General features: G+C 42.3%; 1 long non-coding RNA gene across 2 annotated transcripts in view; it reads left to right on the top strand.

The window, feature by feature from the left end:
- Positions 1 to 7,925: 7,925 nt before the first annotated feature.
- LOC149788675 (uncharacterized) overlaps positions 7,926 to 24,035 on the top strand; it is a 45,796-nt gene continuing 29,686 nt past the window's right edge. Inside the window, exon 1 of one of the 2 annotated variants that reach the window (XR_016424198.1) lies at positions 7,926 to 9,199. This is a non-coding gene — a long non-coding RNA (uncharacterized LOC149788675). The remainder of the gene's footprint in view (positions 9,200 to 24,035) is intronic. The other variant, XR_016424199.1, reaches the window with a different exon arrangement.

Here is a 24,035-nt window from a genome sequence, read left to right as displayed (position 1 = left end):
GCAATGCAATACTAATGCCATGCGGCTGCTGAAGTAAGTTGACGTCAGCAGTGTACTATACATGTGTAGGCCTATTATACTAATGCCAGGCGGCTGCTGAAGCTGACGTAAGCAGTGTACTATATAAAGCCCAATCAGATAGGTTCAGCATTTAAAATATTTTAGACGTTGTGCGAGACAGTTCAAGCTACTGTTACATAAAACTTATTATTTTATCCATTTACGTACAATAAAGAACAGTAATGCCTCGAAAGTGTGTTAATACCGCGGACAATTTTTGCTATATTTGTGGGGAAGTGACATTTGCCAACCAGAAGAAAAGTATCAATTCTCAAGTGAAGAAGGCATATCATCTTTACTTCGGATGCAAGGTTGGTGACCAAGACAAGCCTTGGGCTCTGCATATATGCTGTGCTACATGTACAACACAGCTTTCACAGTGGTTGAATTGCAAAAGGTCATCAATGCCGTTTGCAGTCCCAATGGTGTGGAGAGAGCCAAGCAACCACCTAAATGACTGTTACTTCTGCTTGGTTCCTCCTCTTTCCGGCGGAATAACGAAGCGAAAGAAGTCGAGAATAGTCTACCCAAACATTCCGTCTGCATTGAGACCAGTTCCACATGGTGAGGGACTTCCTATTCCAGAACCTCCAGCAGAATATTCTCTTGATTCATCTGACGAAGACAAAGGTGAGTCGACCTGTTCTTCTCCTGGTCCATCAGCATGCAGTGATCCAGATTTTCACTGTGGTGCATCATCAACCCCACACAGAATAACACAGGAAGAACTAAATGACCTGATTCGTGATTTGGACTTATCAAAGAACAAGGCAGAATTGCTAGGATCAAGACTCCAACAATGGAATCTTCTAGAAGAAGATGTCACAATTACTGCATATCGAAAGCGCCACCAGCAATTGGAGCCTTTCTTCAGAAAGGAAAGTAATCTGATATTCTGTTCCGATATTGAGGGCCTCATGAATGCTTTAAAAATCACTCATGACCCACAAGAATGGAGACTATTTGTGGACTCTTCGAAACTGAGTCTCAAGGCTGTGCTTTTGCACAATGGAAACATTCTTCCATCTATTCCAGTAGCGTATGCTGTCCACATGAAAGAGACATACGATAACTTAAGGCAGCTACTGAATTCCATTGAGTATAACAAGTACAGCTGGCACCTCTGTGGTGATTTGAAGGTAGTTGCCCTTTTAATGGGACTGCAGCAAGGATATACAAAATACATGTGTTTCTTATGCGAGTGGGATAGCCGAGCAAGGGAAATGCACTACATGAGGAAGGAATGGACTCACAGGCAGAATGTAGCCATTGGAGAGAAGAATATCCAACACCCAGCTCTGGTTGAGGCTCAGAAAATCTTGCTACCACCCCTTCACATCAAACTAGGTTTGATGAAGAACTTCGTGAAAGCCATTGACCGGACTTTGCCAGCATTCCGATACCTGCATGAAAAATTCCCTCGACTCAGCGAAGCAAAGATTAAAGAGGGAGTTTTTGTGGGTCCTCAGATTCGAGAGCTTTTCAAAGATGACCGGTTCAACAACTTGCTGGAAGGTGACGCGAATCAAGCATGGAATGCTTTTCGCCTAGTTTCTACAAACTTCCTCGGAAATGTTAGGGCAGAAAACTATAAGGAACTAGTAGAAGACATGTTGATGAAGTATAAGAAACTTGGCTGCAATATGTCTCTAAAGATTCACTTCCTTCATTCCCATTTGGATTTCTTTCCTAGCAACTGTGGTATTGTTAGTGATGAACACGGCGAACGTTTTCATCAAGATATCGCAACAATGGAACAAAGATACCAGGGAAAATGGTCCACTACAATGCTGGCTGACTACTGCTGGACACTCCTCAGAGATGCTCCCGAACAGCTGTACAAGAGACAGGCGAAGAAATCTAAGATGTAGTCAATGACTTGATTTTTTATAGGTAGGCTATTACAGTTGACCTTTTACTATTGGAATGCATTTCGTTATGTAAACATTAATTTCTTGCAGATTACAAAAAAACTAGAGCCAATTTTGCAATTTGACTGTCATATTCGTGTTCAGCACATAAAAATTGATAAGAATTGACTAATTTTATTTCAGTAACATGACTTTTGTAAAAATTTGTTGTCCAGTGAAATTAACCCATATGAAGTGCAGTGCCTGTATGATCTGGTCGGCTGTAGTGGCTTGTGCACTCACGAGACCTGAAAGAAGAAAAATTAGAAAGCAGAACAAGGCAGTAGGAAGTGATATGATGACATGTACAACAACGGAAGTCCGCACGAAATTACAAACTGAAAATGCTATAGCTCAGGAGTATATATTTCTTAAATGCATCGGAGCTCCACCTACCAAAGACCCGAATAAGACTGTCTGAGGGGCCCTGCTTAGCACCTTCTGTGGCTGCCCCAATCCTTAAACTGAATCTTGAATAATTAAGGATTAAAACCGCATTGCAGGAGCGATGTGCGTAGGGCTTGGTTGAACTCTTGCTTAGTTATGTGCAACCTCCTAGACATAAGGAAGAGTGGTCCCGCCTGACAATCCCATAGTTGCAAATATTGATGCAGCGCGTGGATAGGGCACTGGTCTTGTACGTTTTGGGGCAAGACAGTTAGGCAAAAAAGCGTACCCTTGGAGTGTTTGTAATTTGTAAACTGGACAACTAAACCATCATCACCTATCTGAACCTGAAAGAACTGACGCAAGTCTGGATTCTGCAACCAGGCTATCTAACAGTCTTTTTCCCTATCCGCTGAAATGCATTAAATGTAAGAAGAAACATAGACTTAAACAGAGCCTCACGAAAGGTATTGTGAGTAGTTGTTGGCAGGACTAGAACGAGTTTTTGTAGAATGCAATTATCAATTGGTAGTCTGGCATCTATCTACGGTAAGTGTGCTATAAATGTTTACGAGGCGTTTGCAGGAGTTTTGTTTAAATAAAAAATGAATTGGTTGGATCAGGGATATTTTTTAGTTTGTGCACATAGCCAACAGCCGAGACATACTTAGATATGGTTAATGGTGAATAATTTTTTCAAAAAGATACGACATAAAAAGTGCAAAATCGCTTCTTAAAACCGGAAATGTGTTGTGGAGTTTTAAAGCGGGTAAAAATCTATGTAATGCTTCCAACTGCCCCTGAAGGATTCTACCTAAGATGGAGAAAGAGCACTATGTAATAACATGGACAAATTAGTCCCAGTCTGTTAATATCGCTAACTCCGGGATCTGTTTTGGAATTGCCTCTGCACAAGTTGAGAGCTGGAGAAATCTGTGCACCTGTTGGCGAGAAAGAACATTTGAAGACCCGTGACGTGACGAGCAGGGAACAAAATAATGTAGTGGAGGCAGGTGAGGACCAGTCGCCGACTCAAATACATATCGTTCGATTCCCTACACGATTGCTTGTTGATGATATGAACTAAGGCCATGTTATCGGTATGGACATGAATACAATTGTTAGCAAGCAACTGCCTCCATAATTGAATAGCTACAACAATAGGGTGAAGTTAAAGAAAAGTAATGCTTTTCTCTTTCCACTCCTCATTCCAAACTCCATGAAACCATATAGAGCCCAAACATCCCCGTAGCCAACATCACTAGCAGCGTCAGTGAAGAGATTCAGTGTATCCTAATTCAGCCAGCGATCTGATAAGAAGAAAGAGCGACCACTGAAATGCTGAAGAAACCGACTCCACAAAATCAAATAAGATTTTACTGCTTTATTGATTCGAATGTGGTGTTGGGCATATGAAACTCCAAATGTGAGACTAATGAATCCTCGTCCTGGGAGTACCACGGCACAAGCAACATTGAGGGTACCGATTATGGACTGAAGATTTATGAAGTGTCATCTTTGCTTTCTGCATGCAGCTTTGTATCAGTTCATGACATGTACCAAGTTTGTCAAGCGGAAGACTCACTGCCAAGTCCCGACAAATGATTGGCCAAAGAAACCCATGTGACCACTACGGAACAATTCAGAATGGCCCTTCAATTATATAATAACAGAGTACGGTAAAAATGAGACTCAACCTTATTACACCACCAATAAATGTACTGACGTAAGCATAAGTAGTTTTACAGATATTGTATATTACTTGGTTGAACCTCATTACACCGCCCATAAATGTACTTACACAAGCGTAAGTAGATTTACATACATTTTATATTCAGTTGGCACTTCCTGGCTCACCTCATTATCATAATAGAGTAAGGTAAAATGTAGATCCAACCTCATTACACCACCCATAAATGTATTTATGCAAGTGTAAGTACATTTACATATATTTTATATTACTTGATTGAACAATGTTTCTTTTACTTGATTTAAATCTAGGAAACATGTTCTTCCAGTTACATATGGTCCACTTTGAAGACAATAAATTAATTGATTGGAACTTTCAACTTAAGCTTAATACATATCTAAAACAATTAGTAAATTCCTTAACCAGTTACTCATAATACATTAACAGTTCCAGTTAATCACAGTCAACAGAGCTTTTTAAACAGGGTGTGAACTGTTAATATTTACAGCGTAATCAGAGCTTCTTCTTTCCAAAATCGATGGAAACTAACATGTTACAGTTGCTGACACAAAGATATTTCCAACTTGTTTTCGCATGACGTCTAGGCATACAATCCACCGTTAATTATTTTGCTACATTTTCTCCACAAAATGCAGTAATCAGTAGCACTTATCAGGATGATTCTAAATCAAAGTTAAAACTTGTGTGGCACAACTGTCCAAAAGAAAATGATGCGAAATTCCTGAACTGTCGAAGCAAATGTCGGTGTATAACAGTCAAATGGTTACTTTAATAGTATTGATATAAAGAAGCTGACTCCTGTAATACCCTGGTAAGAGCGTCCACCACAGATGTGTGAGATCATAGGTTCGAACTCCAGCCAGGTCACACCAAAGACTTAAAGAAGTGGTACTAGTGGCTGCCTCGCTTGTCGGACTGATGTCATGATAATATAACTGGGTGTGTCATGATGCTGCATGTCTGCAGCATAATGCCCCAGTGCAAGACATCACTATAAACTACCACACTGCAGATATAGCGATATGTGATCATCTTCACGACAAATGTCAAACATTAGCAGAGGCTGTCATTTTACTAGCACAGATCAATCCATATGGTGTCAATGCACAACTTGTTATACTGGAAATATAATTATTAACAAACCGTGTAAAAGACGAGTATGTTCCGATTTATGACGAAAATTCAGTTCCTTGCCCTTGATATTGATTGTTGGGTTATCGTCAATCAGTATCAAAACAGATTTGGTGAGTTGATTTATTGGACTAGTTCCGATTGTTTGAAGGGAAGATTTTATACAACACTATCGGGTCATTCAACTATTGACCCCCTCACCCTCGAAACAAAAAATGGACGTTTGTCGTCTAGATATTGAGAAGTGGGCATGAATGAGATAGATATTCATATCCTTTGAATTTTGCTGCAAAGCAGACAAGTTGTTCCTGTTGGATTCAATACAGGCATTACGATTGCAATGTGCAGTACACATTGAGTTTGAAGTTAAAATAGCTATATATTTTTGAAAATTATATAGGCCAATGCAAAAATAAATCTAACTAGAATACATATATCTTAGTTTAATTAGAAATGCCGTGTCTCCGCTAGGTATACGCTGACCATGAAATATTGCTCTAGTACGCTAATTAAATGTTTATCGTCGTTTTTACCAACCAGTCTGCGCTCGCACACCAGAAAGTCATGTTCTCAATGTAGTCGACACAATCTGTATATAAATTCAGATGTAGCTTTTGATTAACGAATGGATGCTATATATGCCTTAGACAGCCGAAGACATATATTATCTCATGTTGTCAGTAGCAGAAATCTGTATAATTTAATCAATCTTTGCAGAACGCTTATATATTTGTTCCATGATAACGTATTTGTGGGCAGAACTCTATATATTTGTGGGCAGATTTTTAAATTATCGTGTTTAGGTATGATCTTAGTAAACTTTATCAAAGGTCAAAACTGCCCGTAATATTTATATCACTGACCGCTAACTAAACACACGAATATGGCTATAATATATATATATATATATATATATATATATATATATATATATATATATATATATATATATATATATATAACCGTTGACTGCTCACAAAGGACGTATCAAATCCTTCCTACTATTATCAAGTATTCTCCTAAAGAATCCAGGTATAGCACTTTCCGTTGCGTCTGGTGTATAATTATTTCTCTCTCTCTCTCTCTCTCTCTCTCTCTCTCTCTCTATATATATATATATATATATATATATATATATATATATATATATACATACATACATACATACACCTAAATGCAGAAGGTTGTGACTGCAATAATTAATAAACATACCGCCCCACCAAATAAACAGCCAAAAGGAAACTTCAGTTATTTAAGTCAAGCCGACTCTCGATCGATCAATCGCTCGAGTATATCCTCGTGCTATGCAATATCGATAACCCCGTTAAAGAGAGAAGTATTATACAGGTCGAACTAACTATGTCCTTTGAAGGGTGTTCAGCTAAGAACAGACAATCAAAAGCTATTACCTGGAATTTTTTCTGCTAACAAGTCAACGGGAAAGGAGCAGATGCGATCTTTCAAATGAAATTTGACCTTGTTTTCTAACTCATCCTTGAAAATTAAAGTAAAATTTTGTCACTAACTTTAATTTACTACCCACAGGAAGCAACATCTAAAGTGTGGGGTAAGCAGGTTCTGTGAGGACAAAAGAAAGTGTGAGGCGCTATTTGCACGAGGACAAAGGAAGTGTGATTACAAAGGAACGTGGACGCAATTTTTCTTTCAAATATACTGAGGCATATTGAGTTACAGTCTTATGGACAGGTATGGTGTTTACACCAAGGTTCCAGTTCCAAATCAAGTATACTTCGTAGTGCCGTAGAGAGCTATCACGTGCCCTGGGGTGAGAAACACCCGAGCCTCTTCTAGTTCTTGTTCAAATAAAATTTTTGTTTTAGAAAATTTAAAAGTGTTGTTCGGCCTGGCCCCTTTATGGGCCAGATGATATATCCCTGGTCCCCAATCCCCGTCGGCCCTGGCTATTGATATTGCAAATAGACTTAATGGATGGTTGGGTGTTGTATGGTCAAATATCACTTACAGAGCGTAATGAGTGTAAAGTTATATTTTATCAACACAATAATCTGTCATTCAATTGTTCAGGGACAATATGTTTTATGGAACTTATATTGCATGGGCTAAAATAGGCAATTTGATATGTAATTTACGCGCAATACATAACGGCATTTTTACAGTATTGAGATATTGGACTGTAATTATCTTTTTGCATGAAGACTAAGCAAGATGCAACCGTGCCTAAATATCAGAAGAGAACATATGTACTGTGTTAAATAGGTACAAAAATGTAGAAATAGTGGAGTTGGAAACAACAATATTAATTGAATCGCTGTCGGTGCATCACCACCACAATCATCGTCACCAAGATGACCGCCGTCACTACTACAGTCAGTGAACATCTATACTGACAACGTTGTAAATGTCCTCGTTAGGAAACACAATGGGATCAATGTCTACACGCTGGCCCACGTTAGCAGACAATCTCTGCAACGCCATAATGGCACACGTTAGCAAACACATTGGCGTAAAGTCTGCAACGCTGTATTGGCCCACTCCAGCAAACCAAACGGGGTCATTGTCGACAGTGCTGTAATTACCTCATTAACAAACACAACGGGGTCAATGTCCCTAACGCTGTAATGACTCACGTTAGCAAAGTTAATAAGGCTAATGTCGCGAACGCTGTAATAAGCCACGTTAGTAAGTACAGCGGGGTGAATGTGGCCAATGCTGCAATGGCACACGTTAGTAAACATAGAGGGATCAATGTCGATAACGCTGTGATGGCTCGTGTTAGCAAGCACGGCGGGACTTAAGGCTTATGTACTTGGCAGGTGGGTATTTCGTATGATTTTGTTTCATACTACTTTGCTGTAAGACCGTCCTGAACGCCGTTATTTCAAATGGACTAAGTAATTTATTACACCCAATGTGTCATATGAGCATATCTATTTATAGTACATACGATGATGGTGGTATATTGAAAGATGATGAAATAAATAAAGCAGATGCATCAACTCTGGCGATTTTATTGCTGGATTTTATTTTATCGATCAGTAAGAATCTGCAGCAGCTTTGCTGGTGTCAACAATACAGAAGAAGAGCAAAAACGAGAAAGAAAAAATTGAAACGGTGGCGTTTGTATGAATATCAACGAGGCGTTAATAGCGACAGCAGGCAGTGAATGTATAAAACAGAGCATACAGTTAATTTAGGAGTAAAGGCAATAAATACATCATTAACAGTAGCAATGTTTCCAATCATATTTTGTGATGAGGTGATAAGTGCTGATTTCATTGTAGTGAGAGAGTCAAGCCATAATCGCTGGATTGGCAGTGCTAGTGGTTCGACCAGATTGGGTGTCCTGACAGTAGTTCTGACAATACTATTTGTTGAGATGCTGAGTGCCGTTTATTGTGGTAGCAACAGCGGCACTCTTAGTAGTGGTAGCTACAGTAGTATTTGTAATTGTTGTAGTCATGGTCATGGTGGTGGTGGTAACATTAGTTGAAAAGGAAAAGAAAGGAAAAGAAAGAGGAGGATTTTAATTCACTGTAGCAGTATCTGGCAGAGGAACAACAAGAAAGAAAGAAAGAAAGAAAGAAAGAAAGAAAGAAAAAAAGACAGATAGATAGATAGATGCAAATAGTCCAGTTACTAAATTCAAATAAACAGAAAGACTTGTATGAAAAGGTCGAAGTTTTGTTTTCATAATTTGATCCTTCCTCATTAGGTCGTTATTTTATTTTAACTGCCTTTCTTAGTTTGAACAAAGCACGTGATCTAGCGATACAATTCATGTTTATCCTTCAAATGTCCGTGAACTAATATTTCTCAACAGCATAACGTAGCCAGGTACGGAGTTATCTATTCAGTACCTAGCTACTTGTTGCTGCATGGTTCAGAATTTATGTGCATTGATTGGCGGGTTTGTTAATAGCGTCACAACTTTGCCTGTCAAGGTACAAAATAAATGCATGTCGAAATGTCTAACTTATAATTCAGGAAGCTTACAGTTTAAGGGAATTATACAAATTTTGTAAGTATCATTTTTTATATGATTACTATACTACACAAATGCGAATTCATATTATACGTGTTCATAATGGGTGTTGGTCAGTTATCAGCCAGGGTAAGTCTAACTGCACACAAACGTAGCCATGTTACCCGTGTTTACAATTACGGTAACTTCTATCTAGTCAATGTATTTTGCAAATATTATTCTGACTACATAAATAGGCATTCCTACTACCTGTGTTCACGATTATGGAATCTCATATCCAGTCATTGTATAAAATGATATTGGAACGACATTACTTTGGAGAGTATTTATTATCCACTATTTACATATATGCATATCATGGCCGAGTTCAGACTTGAAACAAATGTATCAACTTACAATCGTTATGATAGAGACTGAAGTGGAAGACGGTGGTGATTCTAAAATTTGCGTTGAACCCAATAACAACATGAGTAGTGAAGGGGGATCTTATAGGGTCTATGGGATTTATCATTAAAAACACCCTTGGGAACATATAGGGTCTATGTAAATTTAACATGGAGAAAAATCGTGGGAACATATAGGGTCTATGGGAATTAACATGGACAAAAACCCTGGGACAATATAGGGTCTATGGGAATTAACATGGCCAAAAACCCTGGGACAATATAGGGTCTATGTAAATTTAACATGGCCAAAAACCCCTTGGGACTGTATAGGGTCTATGTAAAATTGAAACAGGGAGGGTCTCTATTTTTTTTTTTTAAAATAAAATAAAAAATAAAATAAAAAAAGGGGTAGGCAATGGAAAGACTATCTCTTTTCGAGAAATATGGCTGGCCCTGAAAAGGGCCTTTGGTTTATGTTAATATGCCCTTAACATAAAGGGCATTTGCGACATCTTCTTGTCCTCAAACTTCGTCTTACAGCAGGGCCATACATCAGAGTCCTCTTGAGGCAACCTTGTCTCTCTATATAGACTCTTCTTATCCACAGGCTGCTGCTGGTCCTGTGGACAACGGTCCACTTGGATCGGACATACATGAGCATGTCCGTCCTGAACATCATTGTTGACACAAGGGTTGAAGATTCAACATCTGTCCACATGTTGAGGCTCCGACAATAGGTGAATCAATGCAGTGAACTGCGCTTATTTATAGGGACAGAAAGGATTGAAACGGATTGAGTTCATTCACCAATCCTAACACGCGTTACAGAATTCAGTCAGCCCGCATCCAATCCGAAGAGAGCAGTCTGTGACGTCACGTAGTCTATATAGATTCGCTAGCGCTTGTGTGCAGTCAATCTATGCGACAGTGATTCAACATGACGGAAACTCAGAAAACGATCCAATGGGGTGCACCAGCAGGGGAGACCGCCCAAGGGAACCCGGACTTACTTTCAGAAGAGGTGAATTGGGATTTTGTCGATTTTCTCTCCTCGCAAGAATTTGTTCCGGAACCTTCGTTACCTTCTTCATTACCGCAAGTGGAGAATTTTAGACAGAGACAGAAAGAAGAATTGGAGAAATTTATTCAACGACAAAAGGAAGCGGAACAGGCTTTTCTCCTACAGCAACAGCAACAAGAAGAGGTAAGAAAAAAAACAACAGCAAGAAGAAGTAGCAGCAAAGAAACAAGAGGGTGAAAATCAAACGGTCACGGTACTGTTGGACATTTTAGCGGAGTTAAGAAGTCTGAAACAAATGTATCAGACTTCTTTATCACGACCGAAGAGAATACGACCTTCCCGAGCTAAACACGTCAACCCTGTGACTAAGCCTACCGTACCACCCTTAGTGATTTCAACCCAATCATTATCATCATCATCAACATTACGCAGTCCAGAAGTAGGCCTTGGCCGTGGCAAAGGCATAAGGCAGTTAAAGTTGATTGCTTAAACTCACCCCTACATCATAAAGAAAAAAGGCCCTTTTCAGGGCCAGCCACATTTCTCGAAAAGATATACAATTTCAAATTGCCAATAACTCAAAAAAGTTATTCAACACCCCATTTTACCCTATAGTACGTGTCTTTGTATGAGTGCGTGAGTGTAGCTTCTTATTTTAAAATCAAAACTCAAAGACTCTTACCTTATATCATTCATTTATTCTTTTATTCATTTTTTACAATCCAATTCACAACACAACACTTTAATTTAAAGTTCATTGACTTCTTCTTTCTCCTTTTTTAGTCTCTCTGTTTTTTTGAATTTCTTCACTGTCACACTCTTTTCCTCCTCTTCCTCCTCACTTTCTTCCCTTCTTCTTTTCTTCTCCTGTTTCTTTTTCTTCACCTGTCTGCTTTCTTCCTCTGAAGAACCCCTCTCTTCTTCTGAAGAATCCCTCTCTTCTTCTGAAGAATTCCTCTTTTCTTCTGACTCCTCTTGTTTCTTTTTGGGCAATCTGGAGACCAATGTCCTTTTTCTTTACAATAATAACAGGTATCTTGACTTTTGTCTTTTTTATCCCCTGTTTTTTTTCTTTTTTGACGGTCTGGACACTCTGAAGACCAATGCCCTTTCTTCTGGCAGATATAGCAAGTATCTTGACTTTTATCTCTAAAGGAAGGAGAGTAGTCCGTAGGCTGGTCTGAAGAGAATTTTCTAATGACCCCTCTCAAAGCTCTGACGAAACGTTCCATCTGGTTAGTCTCTTCCATCGTTGTGCTCGGCTTGAGAGTGAAATGAATAGTGAAAGGATAAGACACACACCCTTTTATATACGCTGGTCTGCTATGACTATAAAGTAGCTCATGGTGTTTGAACTTGAGTCATTTGACTTTTTGCTTTCAAGATGAAACGATCTAATTCATTCGAGAAGAAAGAAGAAGAAAAAGAAAGTAAGAGGCAGAAACGTGATCTATCGCCTCGTACCAGGGCTGAAATCTTGGCACAAATTCATGCCAGTGATTTTGAAGAGGACATGAGTGAACCAGAATCAGAACCCTCTAAACCAAGTTCGTCACCCTTAGTCAACCCTGAAAAATACTATTCCATTCGAGAGACGGAAAAGCGCTCCTCTAGAAAATTTAGAACCACGGCTTACAAATACACGGTGAAGTTTTAAGATTTCAGGTCCGAAGTACCGTTAGAGAAAGCAGAAGGGTTCATCACCGGAGTGTGGGATTCTCTGCTCACTGCACTCAAGCGACAATGTCAACCCAAAGAAGACGATCGCTTGAGACTTTCCATACAACACGACGGTTTGAAATCCCCTGTTTGGATCGAGTTTAGCACCCCTGCAGAATTGACCGCTTCCAAAGTCATGGACAAGATTCAACACGTGCAACAATCTAATGACCAGTTTGACATCACCGATGGAAAAGCCACATTGGACATGACCCACGTCTCTCCTCCTCAAGGAACCGGACGCAAAAAGATGTTATTGGTGAACGACCTTCGCAGCATTAAGCGTAGCCTTGTCCAAATTCACAATCCTCATGACCAGATGTGTTTAGCCCGTGCCATCGTGGTGGGACGAACCTATGCCAACAAGAACGACACGGTAGAATGGAAAAGAGACTGGGAGAACATTCGACAATCGGACCGAGCCAAACAACGAAGTGAAGCAGAACTCCTGTTACGACAAGCTGGCATGTCCAAAGACACACCCTGTGGCATTCCTGAGATGCAAAAATTGCAAGATGCCCTAGCTCCACGATACACCTTGAAAGTGTACCCTCAAGAAGTGCGCGGGTCTTTGTTGTTTCGAGGGCAAGATTTTAAGGACGGAAAATACATTCACGTTTATCATCACGATGACCATTTCGATACCATTACCAGTATCACCGGATTCCTGGGATACGGTTATTACTGCGAGAAATGTGACCATGGTTATAATAATCGAGAGCAACACAAGCATTGTGGATCGAAATGCTCAGGATGTTTGGCCTCTTCACCCTGTCTGAGCGAAGAACCAGTGCCTTGTTCAACTTGTCTGCGTACGTTTGTCAGCCCTACCTGTTACCAACAACATCTGAAAACGCAAGGTTCACAGAAGAAATGTGCTTGTCAACTCCTGAGATTGTGCCCTACGTGTGAACAAGTCATACGTATCAATAATACCAAGGCACACGTATGTTCAGGAAAGAAAAAATGTCACATTTGTCACCACATCGTGGACTTGGAACACCAATGTTACGTGCAAAAATACCAACCCCCACCAGAGAAAGAGGACGGTCACAAGAAGAAAGGCAATTTCATCTTTTTCGATTTCGAATGCATGCAAGAGACTGGCATTCACATTCCTAATTTCTGCGTGGCTCATCGAGCGTGCGAGAAGTGCATTCAAGAACCTATCTTCAGTCATTGCCCTCTCTGCAGCAAGATTCCTGGAGGGCGTGAAAAAATCTTTCGGGGACCAAACACGTTAGCCGATTTTGCCCAATGGGTCTTAGACCCCGTCGACAAGACGTGGAGCCAAGAGGACATCGAACGTTACGGAGATTGTCATCGTCATGCCACGGTGATGGCTCACAATTTCTCCGGATACGATGGACAGTTTCTTTTGAGGTACTATACGGAACAAGGCACCGAGCGTCCTAAAGTGACTTTGAACGGAGCCAAAATCATTTTCATGCAAGTGGGACAAGTACAGTTTAAAGATTCGATGAGCTATTTGGCCATGCCTTTGAGTCGAATGCCTAAAACGTTTGGAATGACAGAAATGGTTAAAGGGTACTTTCCACACTTTTTCAATACGGAAGCCAATCAACACGCCGTTCTACCCCATTTGCCCGAGGCTCACTATTACGACCCCGACAACATGCGTACCGAACAACGAGAAGCTTTCTACGCTTGGTACCAGGCTCACGCTTCGGACCCTTTCGACTTTCAGGAAGAAATGCTAAAGTATTGTCGTTCCGACGTGGACATTTTACGGCGTTGCTGTGGAAAATTTCGAGAACTGTTCATGGAACACGGAGGGGTCGATCCTTTGAAAGAAGCTTGCACCATTGCCAAAGCGTGTTCCTTAGTGTATCGACAACGATTCATGCCTGAAAACACCGTGGCTGTCATCAGTCCTCAAACGACCAACTATGTCAAACGTCAATACTCGGTCAAAGCCCTACGTTGGTTACATTACTTGTGCGATAAGGAAGACAAGTGGATTCAGCATGCCCGCAACGGAGGGGGCGAAAAGACCATCGGAACGTATTCGGTCGATGGCTGGGACTTAGAAAACCCCAAGATCGTGTACGAGTTTAACGGTTGCTTATTTCACGGATGTCCCGTCTGTTACCCTGACCGTGGCACTAAAAATCAGTTTTTACAACGAACCATGGAAGACTTGTACCAGGACACTTGTCAGCGACGCCTAAAGTTGGAACAGGAAGGATACCAAGTGGTGGAAATGTGGGAACACGAGTACGATCACCGTATGAAAACCGATCCCGAGTTTAAACGCCTCGTGGAAAGTTACCAGTTCATGGACCCGCTGAACCCGAGGGATAGTTTGTACGGAGGAAGGACCAATGCCACCTGTTTGCTGTACCAAGCCGACGATGAGAAAGGAGAAGAAATCAAATACTTGGACGTGTGTTCGCTGTATCCCTACGTGTGCAAATATTGTCGCTTTCCTGTAGGGCACCCGCAATTGTTAACGGAACACATCGACCTGAAAAACATTCGACAATACGAAGGCTTGATCAAGTGTAAAGTTTTGCCTCCCACGAACCTATACCATCCCGTCTTACCTCACCATTGTCAAGGCAAACTGATGTTTCCCTTGTGCCGTACTTGTGCCGAAACGTGCAACCAAGACCAACCTTGCCAGCACAGCCAGGAAGAACGGGCCTTGACGGGAACCTGGGTCAGCGTAGAATTGTTCAAAGCTATGGACATGGGATACCAAATGTTAGAAGTGTACGAAATTTGCCACTTTCCCAAGACACAACAATACCACAAGGGTGACCCTACTCAGAAAGGCATTTTCGCAGACTACGTGGATGCCTTTTTGAAACTGAAGCAAGAAGCCAGCGGCTATCCTTCCTGGTGTCACACTCCCGAAGACCAAATACAATTCAAAGAGAAATACTACGAACAAGAAGGCATCTCTTTAGACCACATCGAAAAAAACGAAGGCAGGCGATCGTTTGCCAAAGTGATGTTAAATTGCTTGTGGGGTAAAATGGCACAACGACCGTGTTTACCCAAGACGGAATATTTGACAGAACCTTCCCGCTACTTCCAGATGATTCACGACAAAACCAAATACATGAAACACGTGGACGTCGTTCGAGAGAATTTAATCTTGGTCAATTACGAAGAAGATCTGGACTTTGTACAAGACGACCCTTTTGGAAATGTCATCATTGCGGCTTACCTGACAGCCCATGCTCGCTTAAAATTGTACGAAGCTTTAGAACTGTTAGAAGAACGCGTCCTGTACTTTGACACGGACAGTTGCATTTACATCCATCACCCGATTCAACATCACCCTAACATCGAAGGAGACCGTTTAGGAGCCTGGACAGACGAGCATCCCGACGACAAGATTCTAAGTTTTGTCAGTGGTGGTCCCAAAAATTACGGCTACGAATACCGTGACAAACAAGGAGAAGTGCACACGACGTGCAAAGTGAAAGGACTGACTCTGAATCATCGTACCAGTCGAGTGGTCAACTTTGGGGTATTGAAAGAAGCCTTGCAATCGGGAGAGGATGGAAACTTTAAAGTGACCACCTACCAACCGAACAAAATTGTACGTTTACCCACTCACCACATCGTCAGTCGGCCCTTGGAAAAAGTCTATCAAATTGTATACCAGAAGCGAGTTCGACTTCCCAATCATTTCACCTTACCGTACGGTCACGTCGGTATTGGTCTGTATATAAAAAAGGAACCCTAGGCAAGATCGATAGTTCATTGTGACTACCAAGACCGAGCAAACAAGATGAATACTTTGAAATAGACATCGTTCCAGTTTGGGGATTGTAAAAAAGTTGTATCTTCCTCTAGTGTGACTAATACTGGATGGATAAGACCCAGGCATTGCGACGGAAAATGTCCGGAAGGAAACTGCGATTGTCCATGTGGTTACCATTGTAATTGCGTAACGGAGTTTGCAGACGAGTGCGATTGTGAGCCTTGCGATGGATACGATGCTGTACCTTGTGACCTGAGCGATGCCGTAAAGCATCATGGGAACTTTAGTGCCCCTACCCCTATCATGGAAAGTGATGCTGTGCGTGTCAAACCTGTGGGATGCGAAAGCGATGCTGCTCGTCCTCTTGGACATTTTACTGGGTTTCGTTTTAAAGGGGAATGTCGACCTTCACGTTTACCTCCCTACGGATGTCATCCAGCCCTGAGCAAACTCCTGCATATGTCACTCAACCCTCATCGAAACGAACCTGTGAAAAACGAATATTCGTTTCCTGTGCGTTTGTCGGAATACTGCGACTTTGAAAATCGTCTTCAATCGTTCAAAGGAAAATGGCCTAAGTATCTGGGAGGACCGACCCCCGAAGAATTAGCCAGAGCCGGATTTTTCTACTTGGGCGAAGGAGATAAAGTCAAGTGCTTCAGTTGCGGTGTGTCACTTCACCACTGGGAACCGCAAGATTCGGCCTACGTAGAACATGCTCGATGGTCACCGAATTGTCATTACTTACCCTTAGTGGGACCGAGACATTGAAGTAACTTCTTACCATAATAATCTGTTCATGGATACTTTACAAGAGAACATTCGTGCTTTGCCTGTGGAGTTGAGAGAACGCATTTACCGAGGGCTGGTCAAAATACAAGTGAAACGTAAAGAACAATTGCATCCGTTACGTCACCGGTGTTTGAACCACTGGTACCTGAAGGCTATACAAGGATTGATTCAATTGAAAGTGTTCCATCGGACAGACATTGATCAACGATCCTCTAGTTTTAAAAAGGATTGGTTTGGTATGGACGATTCTACCTACATCATTGTAAACGTACTGCATCGAATTCCAGAGGAAGAGTTAACGAATTACCAACATCTTGAACACAATGTCAACTTAGTGAAAGAGGTAACTTCTGAACGAATTGTAATGTGTAGATTAGTGACTCAACGATTTAAATTCGACACTGAAGTAAAACCATGTTTGTGCAAACAGTACATTTCTTGTGTCAGACCAAAGAGGATTTAGTATGACCTATTCATGGATACTTTGCTAGAGAACATTCGTGCTTTGCCTGTGGAGTTGAGAGAAAGGATTTACCGAGAGCTGGTGAAAATACAAGTCAAACGTAAAGAACAATTGCATCCGTTACGTCACCAGATCTTTAACCACTGGTACCTGAATGGTATAAGAGAACTGATTCGTCAGAAATTGTTTCAGTGGTCAGACCTTGTTCAACACTTTGAGTTAGTGAATGATCGAAATGTTCATTATTTTGGTTACTTCGAGATTCACCTACAGCAATACATTGAGGAAGACAAGTTAAAGGATTATCAACATATTTTACGTGGAATCTACTTAGAGGAAGAGGAAACTTCTAAACGAACTCTGAAGTTTCGGTTACAGTATGCAAGATTTAGATTCCCTACTGGAGAACGAAGATCTCTGGCTAGAAAGTACGTGTATTGTTTCCGAAACAAAGAGACTATAAAAACAGGCTGCCATGCCACGACTTATGTCACATGTCATCCAACAGATTCCGTGGAAGGAACTCAATGACCATATTCAAACCGTGGATCATTACCATCGATTATTACAAGAACTGTATCCATTCAATTTGGGACGACAAGTGGTATGTGTTTTAGTGACTTGTTTTCTGGGATTTCGTTTACCAGCCGATTCTTTGTGGACTCTTTACGATCAGTATTTACCACCTCCATGGCCTTAAATGGTCACGAAAAACTTCTTTTGCTCAAAGCCTTGCGTTTTCATCTGGATACTTCTCGACCTCTACGGGAAAAAAAGATTCGTCAACTTTTAGCTACCCAAGACGTGTATGACGATGTGTGTGTAGCTTGTGACTTACATCCCCATTGGACAGATGTCCGTGCCTGGAAAGAATGGGATTTTGAGGCTTGGACCCAAGAAGTGGCCCAGTATGCACGAGAGTTGTTCAAGGAAAAAAGTTACTTTTCAACCCGTGTTAGTGACGGTGCCAGAAGAACCCGTCACCCAGGACAGGACTGTCGTGGACAGACCTGAAAGACCCTTTCGGGAGGACACTTGTGTGACCTTACCCCCTACTATAGAACTGGTTAGAACATTACCCAAAACATGTTGTACAGACACTTGTGTTTATTCCACGTTCATAGTTATCATGTGTCTTTTATCCTTGTACTTAAGCCTTTGGCTTTTATGTATTTTTGTCTTTCGTATTCATGTTTGAAAAAAAACATTCAATAAACGTGTTCTGAAAAAAAGTATATAAACTCTTGTCTTGTTTGTTTTCGTGTCACAAGTGACATTTCTCACACCATGGCTACCTCTACTGTCTCTGCTCCCTCTTCCTCTACTGTCAAAGTCATCGACGAACACTTAGATCGTGCCAGTTGGGAGGCTTTGTATCTTCGCCATCCCTTTAACATGCTCATTGCTGGACCTAGCGGTTCAGGCAAAACCGACTTCGTCAAACGTTTGATCGAACATAAACATCATTTGATCGATCGGCCCCCTCAACGGATCGTGTGGTGTTACAAAGAGTGGCAATCGGCGTACAGCCTCTTGCGAGAAAGTCAAGGCGATTCCATCGTGTTTGTGGAAGGCATTCCTAAAGAAGACGACGGCATCGTCTCTGACTCCCGTCAAACCCATTTGGTCATTTTCGACGACATGTTAGGAGAAGACGAAGAAGAAATTAAATTGTGGTTCACGCGCAAAGGGCATCACCGTAATGCCAGTGTCATTTACATCACCCAAAATTTGTTTCAACAAAGTAAAGCCCATCGCACCATCAGTCTCAATGCGCATTACGTGGTCTTGTTTAAAAGCCCTCGAGATAAATCGCAAGTGCAAGTCTTAGCCAAACAGTTAGGAACGCCTTGGCTGACTCAGGCGTACGACGATGCCACTCAAACGCCACACGCCTATTTACTCGTCGATTTGAAACCTACGACCCCCGAGGATTTGCGATTTCGTACCCACTTGTTTCACCACTGGTGCCAAGACGGAGGGCCTGTCCTGTACACGTCTCCGTCCTCGACTTCATTTCACTCCCCATCAAAAAATCTATAAAAACCTCTGACCCTTTTTCGTCTGTCTCACACAGTGTGAACATGACGTCCCTTCAGTCGCATCTTCCCGTCAAATTGATTCGTGCCTTGTATGGCATCAGTCGAGAAAAAAATCCACAAACACGAGCCCGTGTCTTAGAAGCTAGTCTCAAAGAAGTCTTACGATGGTTCACGGTGACGGCATGTCAATTACTCCAAGGAATCATTCAGATTCCTCATCAAACCAAACGCTTTTTCGATCGAAACAAAGTCGCTTTGGTCCAACTGGCCGATCCCCGCATCGACACTCAACCCAAAAAACAAATCATTTTGAAACCTGGAGGGAGAGGTACTCTAGGAGGGGTCATCATTCGCTCACTCTTAAGATGGGATCCTAATGCCCCCAAAGTTATCCCCAAGACAAAAGGCCAACGAAGCCCCAAGAAGAAAAAGAAAAAGACCAGGTCCCCAAGAAGAATAACTTCTCCAGTGGCAGGACCCTCCTCGTACCAGACACCACCACCCCGGAAAAAGAAAAGAAGCCCCCAGAAAAAGAAACAGAGAAAAAGTCCCCAGAAAAAGAAAAGTCCACAGAAGAAAACTAGTCGCAAGAGAGGCACTTCGGCCAGGACGCAACCTTACACTCGCAAACCACGACCTGCCACGGCAGTGACTGCGTCTCCGGCATCCTCACGTTCATCCACTTCTCCGTTGATGACACCCAGAACTGAAGAGTACTTGGAGACGTTGATCACACCAAGAACATCTCCGTTGATGACCCCCAAAAGAACTTCCCCAGTGGCAGGACCCTCCCATTTAGTGGCAGTGGCTGCTGCTCACAAAGTACCTTCTCCCAAAATCAAAGTCCAAGAAAGATCGGGCATGTTACAAAGTTTACTGGATTTGTCCAAGCAAGAACTGGCTCGATTTAGTCCGTTGCGTACCCCTGCACGACGTGTCATGCCTGTCCTCAAACTGATAAAACGTAAAGACAATCAGTGGCGACGCGTTCCAGTATAAAAAGAGCCTGTGACCAAGTCGGGGTATCAGTGAACTTGTAAAAGATGTCACCTCCAAGAAGCCACAAAAGAAAGAGACAAAGGCAGACGCGTCATCCGACAAAGCGCTTAGCCAAGCATCGACATTACCCTAAGAAAAGACACAGTCGTTCCAAGAAAAAGAGGCGTCAACAAAGGGGAGGATTCCTTGGCGATTTTGGGAAAAACATTGTCACCTTCATGACAAAGCGATAGTCCCAAAAAAAAAAGATAAAAGGGTGTGCGTTAAGTCATCGACGTTAGTGTCTGTTCGGTGAATGTCCCGGAACCCACAAGCAAAAATGTCACCCTCCAGAAAACCCCAAGGAAAGAAAAGAAAAGGACTGCCACCACGTTTAGCTAAACATGGGGACATGTTATCTGTCCTGTCCAAAGCTTCTTCACCCCTACGAAAAAAACTCATTCAAACGGCCTCCAAAGAGGTCATCGATACCGTGTGCGAATGTTGTTTGAACGTTTTGAAAGGCACGATCCCTTTGTCCAAACACCAGAAACAATGCTTAGGAAAACATCGTCACGTTCTTCGCCAAATGGTTCGAAAGAAAATTCCCATTCGTCAAAAAAAGAAGATGTTGGTCCAACGTGGAGGCATTTTACCTCTCTTGTTAGGCCCCATACTGAAAGGAGTCTTGGGAACCATGTTGGGAGGACTGGTGGGAGCAAGATAAAAAGGCCTCGGAAGTTCCAAGATCTCAGAATCGACCCCTGACAACCCCATGGGAGGACGAAAACTAGCTTTAGTGCCTTACAAACGATGGATGGAATACCATCGGTGGCAAGAACAACGCACCCCGCATTTACCTCCCAATCCCAATTTGAGCGAGATGTCCCAGTTACAACACGAATTGCAATCCTTGATGGATCGCCAAGATTTGTCAGAAACAGAAAAATCGCAAAAGTACGGTCAACTCTTGCAAAGACTGCAACTCTTTCACCAGAAAGCTTTAGACGAAACAGCTTTACCCACTCTGAAAGATTTTAAGACCTTGATGAAAAGTCCAGCACCATCATCATCATTACCACCACCACTACCATCCCCAAGGGTCACCAGAGATGCTACCCCACAAAGACCTGAGGAAGAAGAGATGCGCGAAGTGTTTCAAACACCGTCAGCAGCTCCCATTTCGAGTAAGATTGCAGCATCCTTGTTGACCCCGTCCCCCACACCCCAACGAGAAGAAATGAAAGCTTGGGTTAAAAAGATGATGTCCACGCCTCCTTCGACAGAAGTGAAAAAGAAAGAAGGGAAACCAGAAGCGAAAAAAGAAAAGAAAACCAAAGCCATTCCATTGCCATCCTCCACCTCCACCACCACTACCTTCGACTTCTACTCCCGTAGCCCATCGGACACGTAAATCCGTTTCCAAACCACCCTTTCGTCCCACCCAAAGTAGCATCACCGAAGAGTGAGTGACTTATTAACACACCAACACAAAAAATAAAAAAAATGGAAAAAGTCTTAGCCAGCATTTACTACGATCCCTCGCATCCTGCAGGTTACGCAGGAATTCAAAAATTGTATCGTGCTGCCAAAACGCGACTAAAAAGTCTCCGTTTACCTCAAGTGCAACGATGGTTACAAGAACAAGCTACCTACACTTTACACAAACCCATTCGAGGCAAGTTTGCCAGAAGTCGCACCCGAGTGGAAGGCATCGATCATCAATGGCAAGCCGATTTAGCCGATGTCTCTCATTTGGCCAGCTACAATCGTGGTTACAAATATTTGTTTTGTGTCATCGACGTCTTTTCCAAATTTGCCTGGGTCGTGCCCTTGACTTCCAAATCGAGCAGCGAGTTAGTGCGAGCCCTGCAACGGGTGTTGAAACAAAGCGGTCGTCACCCTCTTCGATGGCAAACGGACAAAGGCACCGAATTTCTGAACCAAGCTTTCCAAAAAGAATTAAAGAAACGTGACATTCATTTTTTTACCACCGAGAATCCCGAAACCAAAGCCAGCATCGTGGAACGTTTTCAACGTACTTTGAAAGAACGCATGTGGAAATATTTTATGCATCACCACACTCTGAAGTACATCGACATCTTACCGCACCTGGTGCAAGCGTACAACCAATCTTACCATCGAAGCATCGGACGTGCCCCGCAAGACGTGACTCCCGACAACAAAGTGTTGGTGTTTGAGCGTCTGTTTGGTACGTCCCCGACGAAGGCTGTCCCCAAGAAAAGTGGAGAGCTGGCCGTAGGAGATTGGGTGCGCACTGGCAAAACCAAACGCACTTTCGACAAAGGTTACTTACCTAACTGGACGACCGAATTGTTTCGCGTCACTGGACGAGTGCATGGCCGTCATCCTGCCGTCTATAAATTGGAAGACATGAACGGAGAAGTGCTCAGAGGAACGTTTTATTTGCCCGAGTTACAACGTGTCACCAAAAAAGAAGACGACGTGTACGACATCGAAAGCATTCTCGAACGCAGAACCCGTAAAGTGGGCAAACGACGTGTCAAAGAAGTGAAAGTACGTTGGAAAGGATATCCACCCAGTTTCGATTCTTGGATCGACGCTTCGCAAGTCATCGACTATAAAAAGAAGTGACCATCATGCCCTTTCACACATCAGACGCAGCTACGTCGACCACTCCTCCTTCACCCAGTTCTTCTGTGCAAGATTTACAAAACCAACCCTTGTGGGTGTGGTGTGGAGAACGTGTGCCTAAAACGCAAATCGTCTTTTTCTGCCAAATCTTCGTGGTGTATTGTGTCATCGGGGCAGCCATCGCCAATTTGAGTTTGCAACAAGGAGACAAGCAATTGTGGACCATTTTATTGAGCAGTTGCATCGGTTACCTGCTTCCCAATCCCACCCTGAAATTCTCCTCGAACAGGAACGTTGTGTCCAGTGCCAGTGCCAGTCACCACTCCATCAACAATCACAACCAGAACCCCATTTTGGACGGAGACACGCCTCTGACATCCACTAACCCCTCGGAGAGCCACAGAACTCTGGAATTATGAGTCACGAAAACCAACTTTACTTAACCTTACCCAGTGACAGTTCCATGGAGGTGTTTCCCCACAACACGTTGTGCTGTTACACGGCTAAATTACCTCAGGCCATCCCCTTAGATCACGAAGCCCATTGGGAAGTGGCTTTAGTGGAAATGATTCACCCTACACAAATCCAAAACATCACTGAAACTGAAAACTTTTTTGAGGTCGAAATCCTGAACCAACAATTACAAGAAGCCATGAATGACATCGGGTTTTCAGGGATCACAAAATCATCCACCAGCAATCCAGCCTTGAGTATCTACACCTTGAAAATTCCGACAGGGTTTTATTTTAGTGGCCAACATTTGGTGGATACCATTACTTCCAGGTTCGAGTTAGCCTTTGGCAAAGCCCTGAACAGAATCAAAAAAAGTGTCACCCTGGACTACCATAAAGTGGCTGGTCGCTTACTGATGAAATTTCAGGACACCCAAATATTGTCCCTCAGATTCAATGGTAGTTTGTTTGAAATTTTGGGTGGACATCCAACAATGGTCGCAAACAATTGGAGCCCCAAGATCAACAGTAATATGGATTTTTACAGAGCTTTTGGAAACCCGGTAGAACTGAACCAAGGACTGAATTTGATCTTTGTGTACTCCGATGTGGTAGAGTACAACGTGGTGGGACACACCTCCGTGCCGTTACTGCGTGTCATTCC

The sequence above is a fragment of the Sinohyriopsis cumingii genome, chromosome 11 (assembly GCF_028554795.1).
Source record: "Sinohyriopsis cumingii isolate HCF-2022 chromosome 11, ASM2855479v2, whole genome shotgun sequence".
In the NCBI taxonomy this organism is placed as follows: domain Eukaryota; kingdom Metazoa; phylum Mollusca; class Bivalvia; order Unionida; family Unionidae; genus Sinohyriopsis; species Sinohyriopsis cumingii.
This window is presented reverse-complemented; position numbering and strand designations above follow the sequence as displayed.